General features: G+C 42.8%; 1 long non-coding RNA gene across 4 annotated transcripts in view; it reads right to left on the reverse strand.

Annotated features, from left to right (window-relative positions):
- Positions 1-5,744: 5,744 nt before the first annotated feature.
- The window catches only part of LOC109548284 (uncharacterized), a 58,391-nt gene continuing 41,261 nt past the window's right edge, over positions 5,745-22,874 (reverse strand). The window contains exons 3-5 of one of the 4 annotated variants that reach the window (XR_004522810.2): positions 12,961-13,133; positions 11,365-11,454; positions 5,745-8,388 (exon numbers count right to left, since the gene is read on the reverse strand). This is a non-coding gene — a long non-coding RNA (uncharacterized lncRNA). Of the gene's footprint in view, positions 13,134-22,874 lie in introns of all 4 variants that reach the window. The other 3 variants (XR_012327270.1, XR_004522809.2, XR_012327269.1) reach the window with 3 other exon arrangements.

Raw genomic sequence — 22,874 nt, forward strand, 5'->3', positions numbered from 1 at the left:
TGAAAAGATACACCCCAATGTTCATAGCAGCATTATAAGATATGGAAGCAACCTAAGTGTCCATCAGCAGATGAATGGATAAAGAAAAGGTGGAATAAAAAAGAACTAGTCAGCCATAAAAAAGAACAGCATTTTGCCATTTGTAGCAACATGGATGGACTTGGAGGGTATTATGCTAAGTGAAATAAGTCAGAAAAAGACAAATACTGTATGATATCACTTATATGTAGAATCTAAAAAATACAACAAACTAGTGAATATAACAAAAAGAAGCAGACTCACAGATACAGAGAACAATCTAGTGGTTACCAGTGGGGAGAGGGAGGAGGGGCAATATAGGGTTAGGGCAGTGAGAGGTGCAAACTATTAGCTGTAAGACAGGCTTAAGGATTACTGTACAATATGAGGAATATAGGCAATATTTTGTAATAACTATAAATGGAAAGTAAACTTTAAAAATTGTATAAAAAATTGAAAAACTTTTTTTTGAAAAAGCAGTACCTTTAACCCCAGCCCCCCAAATATGGTTGAGTTTGATTATCTAGTATTTATGTGGGATTTTTGCACCTTTATTCATATATAAATTGGCATAAATACACATATATACATCTCAATAATTTTACTTTTTTGGTTGTTATCTTAGTTAGATCTCTTGGCATTTGGGTAATACTGGTTTTGTAAAATAGTTTGTGAAGTTTTTTTAACCTTTTCTGTTTTCTGAAGTAATTCACATAGCAAGGAATTGGTAACATTTATTTGCCTCTGAACTCTGTTTTGCAGATACTTCTTTGAAAAAGTTTCTAATTTCTTACATGACAGTGTATTCAACTTTCAACATTTTAGATAAACATTGATAATTTACATTTTTCCAGAGAATAGTTTATTCTATTAAAGTTTTTACATTTATTTCTTCTTGCATTCCCTCCTTTTAATGCTTTATGTTTATTTTGCTTTCCTTTTTTTCACTAATTAGATTTACTAGAGATTTTTTGTTATAACTGCTTTTGTTGCTCTTTTTCCCAGCAAAGAAACAGAACTTGAACCAATTTACAGTTTCTCTGTTTCTAATTCATTAAATTTGACCTTTTTTTAGTTTGCCTAAGTTAGATTTCTAATTTTGTACATTGAATATTTAATTGGAGTTTATTTTATCTTGTTTAATAAAAAAAACATTTAAGGCTACTTATTTGCCTCTGAGCATAGCTTTGACAATATTCCATAAATTTCAAATGAGTATAGTATTGTCTATAAACTATGCTTTAGCTTTTGGTTTGCCCCAAGTATTTAGGAGAGTTGTTTTGTTTTGTTTTGTTTTCTTATTGTCCAAGATTCTTTCAAGTTTTTGTTATCTTTATAGTTAGGATGATCTTTACACTGCTTATTTCTCGTTCAGCAGAAAGTCTTCTGATCTGTCCTTGAGGAATAGTAACTCATCAGGAAAGAATGGAAACTATCTTTCCATCCTCATCCCTCTTTGAGTAGAAAGGCTTTGTGTGTGTGTGTGTGTGTATTTCTAAAGTTTGACACTTCATCACAGACAAGCAAGCCCTATTATAAAAGCAAGGAACCTGATGGACCTTTAATTTCAGGAGGAGGGTTTGGAGATGTGTGATAGTGGATGAAAAAATAAAGCACTCCAGTCCGAGGTGTGCTCTCCAAGTCCTGGGAATAGAGACTGGTTTAAGGAAGAGAGGATGATGGAACCCCTTTTGCAAAACATCGCTGAAGTGTAGGACCTTGGAGGAAAGTGGCTGTGTGTGAAGACAGGTCCAGATACCAAGAGCTGCAATACTGGGGCCCATGTAAGGGGAGTGAGCTTCACATGGAAGAAGTGGGTTTGCTCACAATGCTGCTCCCTTTTGAAGGACATTGTTGAGGCATGACTTGGGACGCAGGGACCAACAGTTCTGGACAGATAGAGGAAGACCCAGGCTAGCAAAATTGTCTTGTGAAGCAAGAAGCAACTGTGGTGAAGGTGGCAGCAGACTTAAAGAAGCTAGAGTTCTTCTTTGCTTCAGAATAAAAGCCTGCCTGTTTTCCTTTTTAAACTGCCTAAATGAACCCCTTGGAAGAGTGTAAGGGCCCATAGATAAGAGAAAGGCCCAAGAATGAAGTCCATGACCTCTCACCAGTCTGGAATGTGGGGACTCAAACCAGTTCCAATTAATTTAAGAAATAAATAAAATGTGGTATTACTTGCATCCCTCCTGGGTGGAGCGAGTTACACATATCGCGTTACTTTTGAATTTTATTTTCTAGTGGCTGAAGCATATGCCTTGCATAATTTTCATTTTTGAAACATTCCTGTGTTCTTTTTATATGTGAATTTTTTATATGTTTTCATAAATTCTAAACATTTTCATTGATTTGTTCCTAATTACAAAAGTAGTCAATGTACATTAGAGAAAAAATTTTAAAGATAAAAGCATAAAGAAGAAAATGAATCTTTTAAAATACGTTTTTAATGTCTAAGGTATTATTTGTGTACATATATTTGATACCCAGTGTTGGACATTTAGGTTGTTTTCAACATTTTTCTTTTATAATTAATATTGTGATGAACTGCACATTCTTAATTATTTATTTAGAATAAATCCTAGAAGGGGAATTATTGAATCAAAGGTTATATCCATTTTTAAGTTTTGTTACGTTTTACTAAATTGCTTTCCAAAAAGTTGCAACTATCTCAACAGCAGCGTTTGAGAATGCCTGTTTCCTGCACCTGCTCCAACATTAGGTATTGTCATTTCTTAAATGCCATTACCTGAAGCAGGTCACCCTCAGCTCCCACCTGGATGACTTACAACAGTCTCTTAGTGGTCCCCAGCCGTCACTCTCCCCACTCTAATCAATTCTCCATACTCTACCCAGACTGATTCTTCTAACTTCCCTTTTTAAATTCCATAGCCCACAGAATGAGACCTAAATGTCCTCATGGTCCATGAGGTTCTTCATGTCCCTTTGGGGGCTCTTTAATCATCTTGTCATCCCCTTCTATGCCCCAGACATTCTGTTTTTAGAAAGAGTTATTCATATTATCTCTCCCTCTCTGTCTTTGTCTCTTACTCTCCTTCTGTCTTCCAGCCTCTGCATATGCAACTTCCTCAGGTTGGAACTCTCTTTCCCCTGTTCCTCTGGCTAACTGCATCCTCTTCCACCAGAGCATTTGGACATTTTCGTATCTGCAGTGTTCAGACTGGTGTTTGGCATTAGGCAACGCTGCCCCCTAGAGGACTCCTGTGTGCTCTGAACTAACCAGGCAACTAATTTGGGAATGTTTCAGGAAGTTAATCTCTGATGGAATATTCAGGGAATCTGATATCCATATCCAAATTATTTCTTTCTTCAGATACTGCTTCAACTGCATTCTTTCCCCTCTCTTCTTCCGGAACTTCAAAACCTGTTAGATTTTCTCACTGGATCCTTGGAGTCTCTTATTCTTTGCTTCATATTTTCCATCTCTCTGTTTCTCTGTGCTGCATCTAATAGTTTCTTCTCTCCCATCTTCCACTTTGCCAAGTCTCTCTTGAGCTATGTACAATTTACTGTTAAACCCTCTGCTGAGCTATTAAGTTAACTTATTGCATTTTAAAATTATAATTTCTATTTAGTTCTTTTCAGCTCTGCCATATTACTTTTAAAATGCAATTTTCAGGTCCCTGCTGAAACTTTTAAGCTTGTGTTTTATTTCTAAAAACATAGTAAGCCTAGTTGTTTTATAGTTTGAATATGATAATTCTAGTAGTTAGGTCTTTGTACATCTATTTCTGTTGTTTGGTCTTTCTGCTCCTTTTTACTTACGGAATCTGGTGTTTGAATTTCTGGTTTCTGAGTATGTCTGGTTATTTTTCACTATGTGCTGGTCATTGTTTTTGAAAAGTTCTTTGAAATATTAATTATGAGGCCTAGGATGAGGACATGTCTTTCCTGAGAGCTTTTTCATTTATTTTTGCTGGGTGCCTAGGGGTGTTTCTAGTCCAGGACCCTGTTCATCTAAGTTTAAGTCTTGAGTTTTCTCCCACTGCTAGGATGTGATAAAACTAGGCTATGGGTCACTACAAGGCTTCCTTCTGGTTCACCTTATTCCGAGGCTAAGGCCCTTTGGGGTCCCAGCTTAAATAGGGGATGTTTTAACACAGTATGTATTTTTGGTGTGTTCTGGGCTTTGAGTTTTATCTTCTTGAGCCTGGATATCTGCCAGACACAGTATTCAGTTGTTTCTTTTGTATCAGCAAATGCTTCCAGGACAAAGGGAGCTTTGAACACTGGGCTTACCTCTTTGAGTTCTTATCCTTCCCTAGATTTGAACCCAGAAATTCCTCACTAACTTGTTTGTTCTTTGATGCTTTAAAAAATGTTTTTTCTTCCAGCTTTTTTGGTTGTCCTCAGTGGGTGGATTGGTCCTAATTACCTTATCTTTCATAACATAAGTGGAAATCCTTATTCCTTGTTTGGCTTGGACCTAGGAATGCCAAGGGATAGAACTTGAATTTAGCTCTCAGTTGTGGGTCAGATATGAAAAGATCTCTCTAGACTGTTTAGGTGGACTCCCAGACTGAAAGAAGCCAAACCAAAAGAAGAGACCAAAGCCCCCTTTCAGCTCCTTAGATAAATGGCAGGAGGGTGTGCACAATACCCTCTCTAGCTGTCTTTTATCTTAGTCAGTTCTCCTGACTAGAGGCAGGCTGCATCCCTATCCCCATTACCTGGTCCTCAGATTCTCTGGCAGAGCTAGGACACAACAGCCTACAACTACCAGAGTGCACTTCTATTAGGGTCCCCTGGTCACCAGCCCTTCCCACAGCACTTTACTTGTAGGAAATACATTTCCCAGGGTGCAATGTGCCTCTGCTGGTCCCCCACTCCCAATCTCACTTGTTTTCTCATTGTGTTCTGACAGTCTCGGACTGAATGTAGAACAAGGTGGAGCAAAGGGAGAGGAAAGGATGAGAAGAGCTATAGCTGCTTATTTTTCTGGTTGTTCTAGACCTTGAGTTTCTCATCCAGGGTCAGGCAGATCAAGGGATGCCTTCCTGTGGCAGGCTTGCTCTGGTTCTGACATCATGTCAAGGGTGGCATTATAGGCTAAATAATCCCCCCCCACCCCCAAGTTGTCCATTATCTTAATCTCTGGGACCTGTGAATATGTTACCATACGTGGCAAAAGGGACTTGCTGTTGTGATTAAGTTAGCGATGTTGAGGTGGGGAGATTATTCTAGATTACCCAGTTAGTCCCAGTGTAACCACAAGGATTTATCATCTAGTTCTACCTCTAACTATTGTAGTTAGTGGGGACTGTTTTGTGATGCTAGTGATAAGTCTATGCTATGTTCTCAGCAAAAATTGTCTTAACTCTTCCTTGTGATGGAGCAGGTTATTCATCCCCAATCAATTCACATCAGTTGTACATTTTCTGTGTAAAGTTCAGTGTTGAGCATCACCGATCCAAATTTTGAGAGTCCTTTTGTGGAAATAAACTGAGATAGAATGAAAACACAAAAATACCTTAAAATGCTATAAATATGCCATCTAAGACAGTGTCTTCAATGTTTTAAACTATGGATCTACGTATTTAAAACAGGTTGTGAAATGGAACTTGGGAAAGACAGCGGTATGTGGCTGGCAGAAGACAAGCCCCGTCACCCACCCTGCCGGGACTCAGTCAGCCCTGAGCCAGCCACTCAGTTGTCCCTGAACTCCTGCCTCTCTCTTAGGAAACAGTGATGGATCGAGTATTTGGAAATTCGTTTTACGTTTTATCTGTTTGCATAAATAGAAGCTAAAAATAATAAAGGCACAGTCCTTGCTCTTGAGTTCACCTGGGGAGACAAAGAGCTCAACAAATAATTACAGTGCGGCATAATTGCTATGAGACAATGACAAGATGAGCAAATAACTGAACCAGGAGGAAATGGTAGAGGTATTCATTAACTAATTAATTTATTCAAACTGCAACATGCAAGCCCCGTGTCAGATGCTGGATAATTACTTACCCTGTGAATCATAAGCTGTGAAAAGAAATTTGCTGGAAACTCTAAGCACTCAGGGCCTCCCCGTCTCTGCCCCCGAGATGTCAATGTTTGTTTGAAGTGAGGACACCTACACAGGCTGGACACACTTGCAGGTATGGACCAGCTGAACCCACAGACTTCGGAAAGACTCTACACCTTAGCCTCTGAGGCCTTGCAATCCTCCACTCAAAAATTATGCCTTCTTCAAATTCCGTCAGGCCTCAGTGATGGGGTCGAGGTGACCGTCTATGTAACCTGAAGCCCAGGACAGACTTGAATGTGTCCCTGAGGTGCAAACACTGTCTACCTTAGGGACCTGCGCACATTTTCATGCTCTTGCCTTGGTTTCTCCCTTCTTATCCTAAACAGCTAAGTTCAACTTCATAGTCACAAAGTCTGATGCTCCCAAATATAACTTTGTTTCCCTGTACTTGAACTTAGGACCATTCTCAAAGAGCCTCTTCTCACGCTGTGATAGAAAACCTAATCTTGCCAATTCCAGGTGATTCCAGTTTAGACCCTATGTCCCTCTGGGTACTAATGATGAGAAGGGAAAATGCCTCAATTAATATTTCAATCCCTAGACAATCTCTGATTCCCTCTTTCTCTTCTTTCCTCTTGCCCAGCAGGAACCTAAGCCGAGGAGTATATCATGTGATGGTGCCGGGGAAGAAGCTGAGCTCCACGGATTCTCTTCCTCGGGCATCCATCACTGATGTTACTTGTCCCTTCTTTTAGCAAGGCCAATCTTGAGGACTGCCTGGGAGCCGGGTGAGGTCTTCTGCGGACCAACATCCACTTGGCTCCGACCAAAGTGATTTCCCTCTGTGCATTGCACCTGCTGGCTCTGCTATGGGGTCTGCTCTCTTCACTCCTCGCCATCCTCTTGACCAGACCAGGACTCTCCAAGACTCCTTCCACACCCCTACTTGGGCATGTGGAAAGTTCAGATTTCCTCTTTGTACTGTGGGAGGCAAGGAAGACCTGGGGGTGTGGGAGGGCTGACCCAGACCCTCTCTGCTAAACTCACCACACTGCCTTTTCTGCTCTCCTCTGGCCATCCTATGATGATGTGGGGTATTCTTTAGGACTGTTTCCTCCTACAGTTAGGAAGAATAATGGGTACAGGGCCCTCTGTTTCAAAATCTCCAAGCCCATCCAGGATTTTATTACCACCTCCCTTGTCCACTCAGGTGAGGGCAAAGAGATGAGGGCTACACTAGCATTTCAGTTTTCTTGCTTTCCTGTTCCATTCCCTTCTAAAACTTTGCCCCCAGACCAATAAGAGAAAAGGACCTTATTCTTTCCTATTCTCTGGTTTCCAAAAAACACCCTAGGTTAGGGCTCATGTGGCAAATCTGGTTGAAGCCTGTTTTTGTGAATGAAGTTACATTGGAACACAGCTCACTCATTTGTCTACTTACTGTCTGTGAGCTGCCTGCACAATGGCAGGGTTGAGTCATTGAGATGAGGACTTTGGCCCTTTACAGAAGAGTTTGCTGACCTCTGTTCTAGGCTCTGAATCCTCTAGGTTTGGCACCAGGTATTTAAAGCTAAGCTTTTTGAATCCAAAGAAATCTACCCCTTCCCAATTCCCACCCTATTGCTTGGTTCTTGCAACTGAGAACCATGACTTGAAGACTCTTGGAACTCAAAGTCAAGAATGGAACTGTTCTCTTGGGGTTCCTTTGTGTCTTCCCTTCCTTAGCACAGTAAGTCTGGTCTGGTTCTAGTGATGAGAAGGGAAAATGCCTCAATTAATATTTCAAGAGGTCCCATGGCACTATCTCTGTTTTCCTGCTGGTGCTTCTGTGGCTTCATTCCCAGGTAGACATCTGGCTGGGACTGGTGCAGTGCGCTTTCCAGCACCCTATGAAGGTAGCGATTTTCCCAGGAGACACTGGCTCCTACTGAGCTGTTTTGGACAGGTTCACCAAATGCAAGAATCATGGGATGTGTGAGCGAGAAAAGATGGCAATGTCTACCATTTTCTTCACACCCTCCCTCCCATCTCCCTCGTCTTTAACAACGAAGACATGAGATGTGGAGAGTGTAATGAGGAGAAATGAGGGGTGGCCTCTTCAAGAACACACCACACGAATTGTAGTCTTCTTCTCCCGTCTGATGACCTGGTCCTGTGCTGAAAGAGATCCTGAGAGCAGCAAGTCTCCGGGTGTCATGTGTGAGGTGAGTGGAGCCTGGCCTCTAACGCGATGATCCCACTCACGTGACTCCCAGGGGGTTACCTAAACAGCAGAAATTCTCCCAACAGGACAGGACCAGCGATGACCTGGAGCCCTGAGTCTCTGGATTCTGTGCTCCTGGGCAGATTTAGGGAGATCTGCCTGTCTTTCTCCTTCAATCTTTTCTCAGTCTCTGGTTTTAGGGAAGGAAAAAGATGAAAGTCACAGTTGGACTCCACAGCGACCACTGGGGTGAAGGGTTCAAGTAAAGGAGTATTGATTCCAAATGACCACTGGCAACTGTCACACCGCCCCTCCCCGGCCAGCCTTCTCTTTCTTTTCCTTCTTCTCTTGGAAATTGGTTCTTAGATAGCAACCACTGTTGACAACAGTGCAGGCTATGTTGGCTAAAGGAATACAGTGTGTGAGTAACAGCTAATATTATTAGCACTCACCATTTCCAGGGCAAGTCTGAACACAGCATGCACCTGGTTACACTGAGTGGCTCCCCACTGTCCGTGCTATCAGCTCTGACTCCCTCACATGGTATAGAAAGTCCTCGCCAAGCTCTCCCACCTCATCTTTAATTATGTCCCCTCCAAATTATCTGTTTCATCCAAGCTTCAGCTTATTGAACTTTTTTTTTTTTAATCTAAAATGTATTTCATTTTCTTCAGCCAGGGAGCTTTTGGACAGAACACTTTCTCTGCCTAGAAAACTGCTTCTACCTCCTCAAACTTCCAACACATTGACCCACACCCCAAACTCCTATTTGCCCGATTAATGCCTTCTTATCATTCAGATTGCAGTTTAGTCATCACCTCTTCCAGGAAGCCATCCCTGACTCCTGCGTGCCATGATCCCAGAGCACCCTGTACTTCTGGGACATGCTCCTTATTATACTATATCATATTTTAATTGTCTGTTTACTTCTTTGTGAGCCGCCTTAGACCAGAGCTTTGCCCAGGTGCCTGGCACTTAGAAGGAATCCAGTAAAATATTTGTAGAGTAAATGAACGAGCACATGTGTGAAACAGGTTTTGCTAATCCCATTTGCAGGGCACTTTACATGGCTTTTCCAAAGTCAGCCACATAACAGGGAACAGAGTAGAGATTCAAATGTAGGCCAACAAAATCCAAGCCCGGTGCTTTTTACAATGTCTTGTAAGGCCTCACACAAGCCTGGCTGATCGGCAGGTATAAGGGAAATGTGTCCTTCAGATAGGGTATCATCACCCACATAAACAATTAGAGAAGAGTCCAGAAGAAAACACACTAACAGGAAATCCTGATTATTGCCAGGGAGATGGAAATTAGCATTGATATCTTCCTTTACTGCTTATTCAAAAAAGAAAAAAGAAAAGAACCAAAATACTTTGCCTCCATTTTTTTTTTTTTTTTTTTTTTTTTTTTTTTTTGCCGTATGCGGGCCTCTCACTGCTGTGGCCTCTCCCGTTGTGGAGCACAGGCTCCGGACGCGCAGGCTCAGCAGCCATGGCTCACGGGCCCAGCCGCTCCACGTCATGTGGGATCTTCCCGGACTGGGGCACGAAGCCGTGTCCCCTGCATCAGCAGGCGGACTCTCAACCACTGCACCACCAGGGAAGCCCCTTTGCCTCCAATTTTAAAAAAGGCTTATCATTACAGTCAGTGCTAAAACTAATTGAATTCAGAAGGTGAACTGCGACAAGTGAATTGTGACTGTGACTGGACTACTTAATTTGTTGTTTTCTTTCAATTTATGACTCTTCGTCACAGATGATTTGTCTTTGATGCTCTTTCTGTTTTTGAGTTTATTTCTAGTCATAAAGAATCTGGTCTGTATAATTAAGGGGAGCTGAGAAAATATAATTAGCTAAACATGCAGGAATTAGATGGCAAATCTTCTTCATGACAGAAATGTAGCCCCAGACCACAGTCTTTCTTGGATAAAGACGGTACTCATTGTCTCTCCTGGGATTGTGAATATGAATTGCTCCATTCCCTGAAGGCATTCCTGTATAGCTCCCTCTGGTGGTGTATCTGTTTAAAACCCACCTGCACAAGCTGCTGCTTCACCCTCCAGCCCCATTCCTCACTCTGGATGTGTGTGTACAAATCCATACTTGTTGACTTAGGAAAGCCTCTAGCAGATGTATATCAGCATGGTAAGGTCTAGTTCAAAAGTAAATGCTATTTGGACCATTAAGACGAATGCCAGAGGAAGAACTAAAAACAACGGTAGCAGCAACTTCTAAATAAACACAAAATCCCAGCAGGTGTACACCATGCCCTCCTCTAGAAAGGACCGGGTGGTTCTGTGAATATACGAGTCCAGACTTAGGTGCCCTTTGGACAAGCCCCTGGATGACACAGTTGAGTATCTGTACATGAGACAGAGTGATTGCATGCTATGGGATGTAATGGTATCATCATTATGGGTTACAACAGAGAAAGGTTGTTGTAGCCACAAGGATGTGGACGGTTTCATATGTGAGGACATATGTGGATTCTGAAGAGTAAAGTATTTCTGAGTAATTAACTACTCCTTGGACGTGTTTTGTCAAGTGGTGAATAAGGCTGATCTAAAGCAACAACAGGACACAAGCCAGATGCCCCCAGCAGGCCTGACTGTGGTCTGTGGCTTCAAATGGGGCCCCAGTAAGAGCAGTACCCGTATTTCATTGCCCCATTTGCTGAGTAAAACACTGTAAGGTACAAGGCCTCTGGAGTTGAAGTGTCTGGCTTCAAAGCCAAGACGTTGCTCTCCCCTGCGTGTACCCTTGGGAAAGTCGCTCAATCTCTCCATCCTTGGTTTACTCACTTGTCCAGCGCAGTAGTGCCTATTGTATCGGGTGGTGGTGAGGGTTAAATGAGATAGCACAAGTAAGAGCTGAGGACGGGGCTGTGTACATGCAGGCTGAGTAACTGAAAACAATTACTATTCATTTTTAACCACACTAGCTGCCTCATCCTTCATGTTGCTGGGTCTCCAGGTTGTGTCTCACATTTGCTCACAGGCAAGTAACATCTGCCATGATCTCTTGGTCCTCCCATGGCCCTGCCCGCAGAGCAAGAGAGTATGTTATCACCACCTCTGGGCCACCATCATGCTGCAGTGGACCTCTCCTAGGATGTCTGTTTGACTCACCACCACCCTCTCTCCTCTGGCCCCTATGGTCCCGCTAACCTGTGTGACGCTGGCCCCCTTCGTGGGTGGGTAATTTAGGATTTGTCCTCTGATCTGTCCTGTATGAAGCAGTATCTGTCTTCTGTGAATCTGAAATTTGGAACAAACAAGCTCAGAAGTTGTCTTTGCTGGAACCAACACATGCTAACAAGAATGTTCTAGAGAGAAGGTTTCATGATGTTATGCAATCCTGAATCCCCAGCCACACTCTCTTCAACCGCGTCAGCTCCTGTTCTTCTCAAGCTGGAAGGTGGATGGCTGCCCCATTTAGAGCATCTTTCCCCTTCTCCACCCTGGTCCTTAGTGAAGAATTGTGCCCCAAAACACAAAGTTCTCTCACACTCCCTCTAAGTGGCAAACTGCAAATAGCTTGTCTGACGGTTCTTCTCAAGCTGAAAGTAGGTGTTTTGTTTGTAAAGCTGGAGCAGGTGGAAGAGTTATCATTGAAAGAAGAACGGAGAATATTTGTAAAATGAGCAGATCTCCTGTTTTCCACGGCATCGGGCATTTAGAAATGTCACAGATGGTTTCACTAGAGGATTACGGACAGTGTGCAGAGATCCAGACACACCTGTTTATTTACCTCTTCTCTTGAGCATCACAATTGTGGGACAAGTTGAGAGGCAGAATGATAAAAAGAAAAGAACACTGGCTTTGGGGTCCAGGCAAACTCAGGTTCCGAAGCTTGTACCCTAATGTGTTCTTGTGATCACAAGGGATTTAGCTAACTTCTCTGAGCATCATTTCCCCTCTCTGTCAAATCAAGATGGCAATACGATACTGCTCAGGACTCCTTAAGTTGCAAGTGATAGAAACTCAACTTGAATGGCTTCATCCAAAAAGGGACTCTTGTTAGCTCATGGAGCCCAGCCAAGGAAAAGCTTTGCCTCAGAGCTGGCTGGGTTCAAGGACTGGATCACCACCAGCACTGTCAGGTTCTCTTCTTTGCTGACTCTGAAAACTGGTTTCATTCTCTGCTTCTGAAGATGGGCAGCGTTCAATAGCAGGGAACATGCTCTAGACTCAAATCTTTCCAGATAAAAACCTTTGTTCTTTGAGCTTCCATTGAAGACATTTCCAGGGAATTTGATTCCTCTGCCAAGGACCCCTGCCCAGCTTGGACCAATCATGGGGCCAGTGGGAGGAGGTGCTACCCTCGGATCAGCCTGGGTCATGTGACAGCCCTGGGGGTGGGTGGTGGCATGGTGGGGCTTCTGAGGAAATCACTAACAGCTGTCCCAATGTGTCCACTTCCTCGCAGTATCTTTATGATTTGAAGGAAGTCACCGAGTAAAGTTCCTGTTCTGGAATAGCCTCTCTGGTGACAGACCTCCTGGAGGACACTTAGGGGAAAAAATGTGGGCATCTTGGCCTCTCTGTTCCTCTGACACTTCAGATTCATTATGCCTGACTTGGCACACATCTTCCTGACTCGCTGCTCCTGTAGACGGCCCCGCCCCTAGGTCTGAAGCTATGCCCACACCGTTGGTATCTCCAGGGCCCTCGCAGCCTGGCACTGCTTCTCCCACAGGCACGTGAGTCTCATCTGCACCCTCTTTCCCATTCTGATGGTCATGGCTGTGGTCTGTTACTCACAACTTCCTCAGCAGGAGCAAGCTCTGATCCTGTCGCTGCTTCAGAATAACAGTGGCTCTCTGTCATTTCCCAAATGAGGGAGAGACTCCACAGCTCGGCATCTGAGGACTGCCACACTATCCTGGACAACTTCTAAGCCATCCTTGCAGGTATTGGGTGTTCAGATCCTGCTCCTGTGGGGCAAAACAAACAGAAAAAAAACCCTGTGAGGACCAATGTAAGCAAAAGAGCAGGAAGGAGTGGGGCTGGTTGCTAGGCAACCATGCAGTGATGAAAGAAACCTGTGCTGAAGCACATGATGTCAGAAGCCAGTGAAATCACTGGCAGTCTTTGATTTATGTTTTGGTTGGAAAGACTCACCAATTTAGGGCGCTACCTTGATGGAATTTTGTGAAGGCATTTGCCTCTGATAATGTGTTGAGGCCCAAGAAAATTTTCCCTGTTTGGTGGTAAAAAAAACCCTATTAACTACTATTGTTTTTATCAAGGAAAGTGGGGTGGGGCGGTTGGTGAGTATAGAGTGGGAGAGATTTTCTAAGTAGCAAAAAATAAGAATAAAATGAACATCATTATTCTGCTTTTCAGAGCTAGTTGCTTTATTTCATGATGGTTGCCTAGAAACTTTGTTTATATGTATTTATAAAGAAATAAATGATAAACTTAGGCCTAGAAATCCAAATGAAAAACATGCCTTTCTCAGCTCTGAGATGCTGTATTTATTCTGGGATGCTAAGAGGCCATGCTTGCCTCATTCTTCTATTTCCAGACTATCTTTTCAAGTTGCTGAAAAAGAAAAGTCATACACATACACACATACACAAACATATGTGTGTGTGTGTGTGTATATATATATATATTTTTTTTTAACAGGAATTTGAAGCAAATCAGAGTTCTTCCTTATTAAGCTGTTTTTCAAAGTTTGCGATGAACCATTATTGCCAACAGGCATTCATTTATTCTTAGAAATGCTTGCAAACACTCCTGGCACCTAAGCATAATTAACATGGAGATGAGCATGGGAGACACAATGCAAGAGTGGCTGCTAATCCAACTTCTGCTTGTCGTCTGCCTTGGCCTGGCTCAGTTGCTCAGGCAGATGAAGGCCAAGGAGATGGGCAGGGACCAGTGAGGCCCCAGATTTGGCATCTGTGCATCAAATGACTCATAGGTCAAAACCAGATTTTTTAAGACTTGCTCTGGCTGAAAAAGTCCCAATTTCCCTGTGCCTCACATCCTGTTCTGTTTTCATGGAAAAGAACATCAAAAAAATGCACGTTGATTGATTTCCCTGGCTTACTTTTTTTTTTTTTTTTCTGGTTCTAAGAAATTTCTCTTTTTCCCTTGCATAAACCTGCAATTAATTTAGCATTTGAAATGTGAGTTTCTAAAACAAACTCCCATGAACGCTACATAGCCATGTTTGGTTTTGCTATTCTCTTGAAATCCCCTTCTGGTTTTTGTTAATATTTAGAACAAAAAAGACAGATGGGGAAGGGCGAAGGGATTTTCCAGTGTGTTTCCAAAACAGTCACTTCTAGACAAACATCAACAAGGCAAGATATTCTAACATTGCAGTAACAGCTTTGCAGGCACCCAAAACAAGTCACAAAAACTTTAAGAAAGATTACTGACAACAGGATCGTTGCCTTTTCCTCCTAGAGAAGTCAGAAATTTCCAAGCTGTCTAAAGGACCATAAGCTTTTCTGCGCCTTTAGAGATTGCCAAATTTCAATCCTCATGACATGCACGTCAATATTTCCAGAGGAGACGGGAGGGCCACAGGACTTTAAATGTCAAGCTGATGATCAACAAGAAAGGAACACCACACTTATTGCATGTGTGAGAACTGCTTTGTATTGTGTGTCTGGACTACAGTACGCTCACCTATTCATTCATTCGTTCACTCCGTATTTATAATTAGCAATGAACATGACAGACAGGATTTCTGTTCTAATAGATTTTACGGGCTGGTGTGGGAGGTGACAGGAGAATGTAGACAGACATTGAATAAGCACTTACAAGTGCTCTTAGTTTTACAAAGAAGGGTGTGGTGCTCTATATAACAGTCAGAACTATCTAGTCTGGGAGGGTGTGGAAGTTTGCTGCAAAGACAGCCACCGGCTTTTCCTTCCAATCCTCTAAGCACTTGTCACTCGAAGAAATGGAGTCTACTTTCCCTCCTCTTGATCTGTGCTGGCCCTGTGATTTGCTCTGATCAGCAGAATGTGACAAAAGGGACACCATATGACTGCCAAGCATAGTCCTTAGGGTGCCTTGTGGCTTCCATTTTCACCGTCTTAGAAGTCAACCACCGCGTAGAGAAGTCCCACTAGTGAAATCTTCGTGGGGAGAGAGTGAGTCCCAGCCGGCCATCTCAGCTGAGGTGCCTGACATATAAGTGAAGCCACCTGGGATCCTCCGGCCTCAGCCAGCTAGCCCAGCGAATGCCACGTGGAGCAGAGCTGAGCTGTCCCCACCAAGCCCAACTCCATCGCAGACTCACAAACAAATGAATGGTGGTGGTTTGAAGCCCCTAACTTTTGAGGAGGTTTGTTCTACAGCACTAGATAACTGAAACAGGGGGCCAAGGGCGGTTTCTGGAGGAAGTTCCATTTTAGCTAAGATTTGAAGAATAGGTAGAAGGGGCCGGTGCTCCGAGCAGATGGAGCAACATGTGAAGAGCCCAAGAATCATGGCACCATCAAGAATTGGAAGAAGCCCAGTGTCGCTGGAAAGTAGGGAACCTGGGGGAGAGTAGTTAGTGTGGAGGCTGGAGGGTAGATAAGGGCCGGACAGTACAAGGCTGGTAAGAAGAGACTGTACATGACCCTTCCCTTCATCCTACATGGTTAGCGGAGCAAAATTGAAAATGAGTACTTTGCCGAGAGAGGAAAATTCCAAACTTGGACTTTGCTAGCTATATCACAGACCCGGTGCTGATTACAAGTAAGGTCTGAAGAGAAAGAGAAGATTGATTTATACAAGAAATAGCTGTTGAGCACCAATCACCTTCGTCATGGGAAAAAGAACTCACAGTTCATGCCTGCTAAACATAGTGACATGCATATAAAAAAGCCAGCCTTACACACACACACACACACACACTCCAAAATGCAGAGGGAGCTTCGTGTCAGGTAAGCCTGTGTCACCTCAGAAAAGTCACTTAATTTCACTGAGATTCATCTGTAATCTTGGAAAAACAACACTCCTTCCGTAGATTATTGGGAGTCTTAAGTGAGAAAAATGTATGTAAAACACCTAATAAAATACATGAGAGATGCTAAAAATACGGTAGCAAATTAAAAGAGAAAATCTTGTGTAACTATAGTTCCAAGCAAGACAAGGCGTATTTAGTAACACAGCAGAAGTGGAATTCAACATTTAAGACAACAGCAAAGTGCCCTTCTTTTGCCTTCTTATTGTATCTATCAGGAAATCTATTTCTGTCAGTGGTTGTAGACGACCATGAAAAAAATTATAGTTTGTGTTGTTAGCAAAGCCTTCTCCGAAACCCTTTCCCACTCTCAGTGACATGATAGGGAGTCAATAACATATCTTTTGAGACTGTCTGACACTGTGATGTTTGAATGTGCCACAAGGAGTGTAAATGAATGGCACTTGGTGATTATTATGTGCGAGGCACTTTGCAGACATGAAGTCATTTTACTTCCCCAGCAATCTCCAGTGATAGGTATTACTCTCCCATTTTGCAGATTTGGAAATCGAGGGTCAGAGAAGTTGCTGTCTTCCCTGACACTAGGTTCTACAACCAGAAAGTGTCAGGCTCCAAACTCACATCCAGGTGTACCTGACTCCAAAACCTGTGCTTTCTGCCGTAGGCCAAGCCCCCTCTTGTTTGGCATACCTGTGTTTAGATGCACTGTGGTTTCTGAAGGGAGTTGTCCCAATTTAAAACTTACGGGATCTCACAAGAGGCCTGCAGTGTCTCTTTAAGGACCACCCTAAGTCAGTGGCAATTTTTTTTAAAAAACAACTGATATATCAAAGGAGATGAACCCTAGGGAAGCAGATCAGCTCTTGGGAGAAGTGGATCATTTCTTGGGAAGGGGATCATTCCTGGGCACAATGAATCAACATGGTTAGCTCACTGGAGACTGCTCAAGAAAAACACCAAGGTGAGATCTTCCAGCAATGACCATCACCTCACTGTCTGCTTATTTTTAACATTACTAATCTATTTTAAAGCCTGTAAAATTGCCTAAGGGTCAATAGAGATGATCTCAAAGGGCCATTTTCGCTCCAAGATTCTATTATCTCACAAGGTCTGCCATATTGGTTTGCTTCGGAAAGGTGGAGATGCCCATGTGCCGAACTCTGATTGCTCTCATCCTGAGTTCAGGCTCATGTATATCTAAGAATGGAGACTCTCTAAGACAGTCTAGGCTAAGTAACTTCTTCCAAGGAAGGAAAAAAATAAACATTTATTAAATTTTGTTTTGTGCCGGGAAATAGGCTAAGAATTTTCCCTTACGTTATTAAGCCTAAATCTGGCAACCCAGCCCATCAAGGCTAAAATTGACCTAAAAGCAGTTTAAGAAAAATTCCATCTTCATCACTGGTACCTATTTGTTATGGAAAAATAGAGGCTGAGATGGGTAGATATCCATTCTTCCATACATCAAAATACTGACTGGCTTGAGATGTGACATGCAGACAAAACTTGGGAAAATAACAGAAAAGAGTTGGGTAAATAGCAAAGAGAACATTTCAGTGCTATGGTGAGACATCCCAGACAAACCCTAGAAAAGGAGGGAATATACAGCCATCACTGAGAGTGGAGGGGTGTGTGAACGGGCTTTTTAGGGACACCAGAAAGGTGGTGAAAGCCAGGATATAGGACAACAGCCAGGAGATGTGACAAAAGTAATAGGTGTGACAATGACTACAGCTTTTCTGTCAGGACCCTAACCACACAAACATCAGTCCACCTCTGTTGTATGAATAGGAAATAATGGCATCATTTGCAGCAACATGGATGCAAATAGAGATGATCATACTAAGCGAAGTAAGCCAGAAAGAGAAAGACAAATACCACATGATAACACTTATATGTGGAATCTAAAATACGACACAAATGAACATATCTACGAAACAGAAACAGACTCACAGAGATGGAGAACAGACTTGTGGTTGCCAAAGGGGAGGGGCGTGGGGGAGGGAAGGATTGGTAGTTTGGAATTAGCAGGTGAAAACTATTATATATAGGATGGATAAACAACAAGGTCCTATTGTACAGCAGAGGGAACTATATTCAATATCCTGTGATAAAACATAATGGAAAAGAATATGAAAAGGAATATATATGTATAACTGAGTCGCTTTGCTGTACAGAAATCAACACAACATGGTAATTCAACTATACTTCAGTAAAATTAAAAAAAAATTAAGAATGGCACCAACAGTTTCCTTTCTGAATACTAAGAAGAAATACAAAATTACTGTCAGCAGTGCAAGGGTTAGTCATATATAATTTAATCCTACAATTAACTCTGAGGTCAAAAGCTAAAGGAAATTAGAACGAAGAGAATCAGAGCCTCTGGGACGCTTAAGAGGGTTCTTGGCGAGGCAATGACAGTTGCGGGGAGTAGTCAACAGATGGAGCTAGTGAGCTGCTAACCCCTAAGATTTCAGTAGGGAGCAGGGCTTTTGCGCAGAGAGCTCGGCTTCCTGCGGTGGCAATCACGCTTAATCAAGTATACACACATCCCACACAATCCTGTTAATGGGGTCAGAGAAATATGATTCGAGCCCAGGTGAGGCGTGGGCAGCTGACGGCACAGTGATGTGCATGGATCCTGCGTGGGCTGTGACGCAGCCCCAGGACAAAGCCGGCCCTTTTGCTACCTTCAGCCCAGAGGATGTGTGTCACGGAGACAGAGGCTGGACCTCAAGGGGTACCCACTTTGGAAATACGGGATCTCTGTCCCTTTTATTTTATTTAATTTACTTACTTATATTTCTCTCACTTATGAATGATCTCATCTGTCCAGAACCGGCATTTTCCCAAAGAAAATGTTTTTGTCCATAAATGGAAAGAAAAATCAGCTAGAAACGTCCCTATTGTGATGCCTGACATAACCACAAAACCGGCATGAACCAGGGCCTTGGAGAGCAGCCTAAAATCAGTGGCAGGCCTCCTTGGGAGGGGAGGACAGCGGCTCTCCCCTGGTGAACCGCACCCCTGTGGCAGCACAGGGTTTAAGCTCTGTGAAGGTGGGAGCTGACTCTGCCTGATATGACTCATGGTTTTATCTGCTCTACCCCTGGCATCCTGCCCGGCACACAATAGGTGCTCAATACTTGACTCTTGACTGAATGAACCAACAAATGACTGAATGAAGCTTCCAGGTAGGAAGGCTTCCAGCATACAGATTATTCTTAAATTCTGGCTCTTAAATCCTGTCAGGGATGTCCTGGGGAAGTTATGTGACTTCCTCTTGGTCATTACTTCTTCAACAGTAATGTGCTGTATTTGTCACTATATTCTCAGTGTCTGAAAACTGATAGGTGATCAATAAATATTTTGTGGAAATGAGACTCTGTGCCTCAGTTTACTCATCTGTAAAACGGGTACCATGATATCTACCTAGAAGGATTAAATTTGTTTCCATCTACAATGCTTTTTAATCATACTTCATACTGTTATAAAGATTAAATGAGGTGATATGTTTAAAGTTCCTGGCCCATAAGAAGGGTTGAATAAATATATGGTAACTATTATTTTTGTTGGCAAACATCTCCACTGCCCTCTGTTACCTTACTCCAGGTAACCCTCAAACGTGAACCTGGCTGTCTGCATGCCACCTGTCCTCTCCTACACACCCTCTACTCATCTTAGTTTGCACTTAGAGCCATTCAAGGGGTGTCCCAATTCTGAAGGCCCTGACCAGAGATCATTATCCACTTTAGCCCAAAGCTGGAGATCTGCCCCTAGCAACATGAGAGAGAGCTGCAGCTGCACTGCTCAGCCAGGAGAAGGCAGCTGGCTTCCTGGGAGCCAGGCCTATTTCCAACCATCTCCTTAACCCAAGGTAGGGCCCAGAGGAAGAACACTGCAGTCTAAGCTTAACCCTAGGTCTCAGGGGCCTCCCTGGTTGGAAAGATACTCCCAAAGGTAATCCTGGCCACAGCCTCCTTGAACTTTACTTTGGGAAAGATACTAATGGGGGCTTCCACCTCAAGATTTGGAAGTCATATACTCAAATCTATAGGAGATATATGATTCTAGAAGCTTCATGGAAGTTCAAAACTTCAGGACCATCTGGAAGCTTCCAAGAGGTAGACTCTAGGTGAATGAAGACAATTTTCTTTCCAGGGTGCTTAAAGGCAGCCTGACCTGGAGAATTCTTGACGAGTCACTCAATTCTGTGTTACTATAAAATGATGACACAGAGGGCTTCCCTGGTGGTGCAGTGGTTGAGAGTCCACCTGCCGATGCAGGGGACATGGGTTCGTGCCCCGGTCTGGGAAGATCCCACATGCCGCAGAGCGGCTGGGCCCGTGAGCCATGGCCACTGAGCCTGCGCGTCCGGAGCCTGTGCTCCGCAACGGGAGAAGCCACAACAGTGAGAGGCCCGTGTACCGCAAAAAAAAAATAATAATAATAAAAATGATGACACAGAGAAAACCCAACAGCAACTCGACTCCTTGAAGATTGTTCTTCTGTTTGGATGGGAATGGTTGAGAAGCATCTTTTAGGGAAGAGACAATGCTTATGAGACTGCATTTGTGTAGTGCTTTGACAGTTCTTTCAATTTTATATTTATATTGCCTACAAGTCTGTCAGTTAAGTAGACCAGGCACTTTTAATCCCATATTACAGATGGGAAAACTGATATTTAGAAGGTCCAGCTGATTTTCCAAACTTGAATTTAATTACAGACAGACCTGAAATTTGTTCCCATCTACGATGTTTTTTAATGGACCATCCAGCCTCCCAGCTCCCAGCTGAACTTGGAAGAATCTGGATATCAGTATGACGCCTGCCTCCATGACAGGAAACACATAGATTGTTGTGGTGCAAATCTTTCTTATAATGAAATGTCCTTTCCAAATGTTTTCAGAAACAGACTCAAATATTTTTGAATCTCTTCCCTTTCAAATTCTCATAATTAGTTTCAGATATGTGACCGCTATTTCCCATGAATTTGTCTTCTGAAAAATGTATGAAGGAATGTCACCTTAGGAAAATAATTCTCTCTAAAAAATATGTGAAAAGTTGTGGCCTGTAATTTGAAACAGTTTGGCCCAAGATTGACTTCTGGGACGGCTGAGGGGCACTTCCCTACATTTCTTAAAATTCATACAAATTTACTTACTTGTAAACATTGACATACACATGATGAATTTAGCTTTGATTGACTTGATTATTTGATTGGTTTATCAGCTGGGTAATTTTCAAAGTAAGGTTATAATCACATACTTTTATTCAGAAATAACACCTCTCACAACGTCAGCTTCTTCACTCTTGTTTCTTAAGAGTTTTTGAGGAAATTGGCAATAGGACAGTCCCTTCTGTTGGAATAAGAGTGTGTAAGAGACAGCAGTGGATATCTGGAAGTTTTATGGGCTTTGGAATTAGACCTAACTTTGACACCAAACTTGATTAGTTCATTCATTCATTCATTCATTCACTTGAAAAATCATCCTATCCTATATGCTGAGCATTGCTCTCTATCTAGGCATAAGTGATGACGAATAAAACTCATGGGTCCTGCCTTTGTGGAACTTATAGCCTAGCAACTTTTTTCACTGTCCTTATGCAAGTTACAGTACTTCCCTGAGCTCTATTTTAAACTGTAAATTATTCAATAATGGATACTAAAACACTAAAATGAGGAAAGATGTTTTCTTCACAAGACTGTTGTGAAAAGTTATTTAAATATCATGAAGCACCTGGTTCATGGCCAGTGGTCAAGTAAGTCCTGGTGTTTGTCCTACTTCATTAAATCAAGTTCCGCAGCAGAGGGCAGTAGAATCACTGCCGACCTCTGCCGTCTCAATAAAACCTCTGCAATGTGGGCTTACCCTCACCACGCTGCTCACTCAGACCTCCCTTGCAACTTGGCCATCTCAGTTGGCTTTTTTTTTTCTTATTTTATTTTATTGAAGTAGATTTGATTTACAATGTTGTGTTAGTTTCTGCTGTACAGCCAAGTGACTCAGTTATACATATACATGCTCTTTTTCATATTCTTTTCCATTATGGTTTATCACAGGATACTGAATATAGTTCCCTGTGCTGTACAATAGGACCTTGTTGTTTATCCACCTTATATATACTAGTTTGCATCTGCTAACCCCTAACTCCCAATCCTTCCCTCTCCCACCTTCCTCCCCCTTGGCAGCCACAAGTCTGTTCTCTATGTCAGTCGGCTTTTCTCACGCTTCATCCGCTTCAGTCTTGGCAGAACACTTTGTGTTACTGACCACAGCTTCTACTATTTCTCTCCCATCACTCTTCCTGTTTCCCAGCTCCTTTCTCTCCTCCTCCCCCTCCTCCTATTTATGAGGACCATCTCCATGCGCATGGTGCCCATATCTTTTTCACCGGCTCTGACCTTTCTTTCTTCTGACATCCAGTTCCATCTGTCCACCCCCAGGCATGCCTCCAGCTGAACAATCCCAAAACTGATTCTATCATCTTCTCCTCAGAGGGGCCTCCTCTTACCTATTGATTTCTACTTATGAAGTTGAATCTTTTCAGACCCTCCCTGTCCCTAAGTTCCACAGACAAACAAAGATCAAATGCTGATTTGGCCCAGTCTCCTGAATCTGTCCCCTCCTTCTCTTCCCCATCACCTTTGTGCAACATCACACCAGTTACTCAGACTACATCAACAGCCTCCCCAATGGGCCCCTGCTCTGTCTTCCTCCATCCCACCTCGCTTATG

This window comes from Tursiops truncatus, chromosome 17 (assembly GCF_011762595.2).
Source record: "Tursiops truncatus isolate mTurTru1 chromosome 17, mTurTru1.mat.Y, whole genome shotgun sequence".
In the NCBI taxonomy this organism is placed as follows: domain Eukaryota; kingdom Metazoa; phylum Chordata; class Mammalia; order Artiodactyla; family Delphinidae; genus Tursiops; species Tursiops truncatus.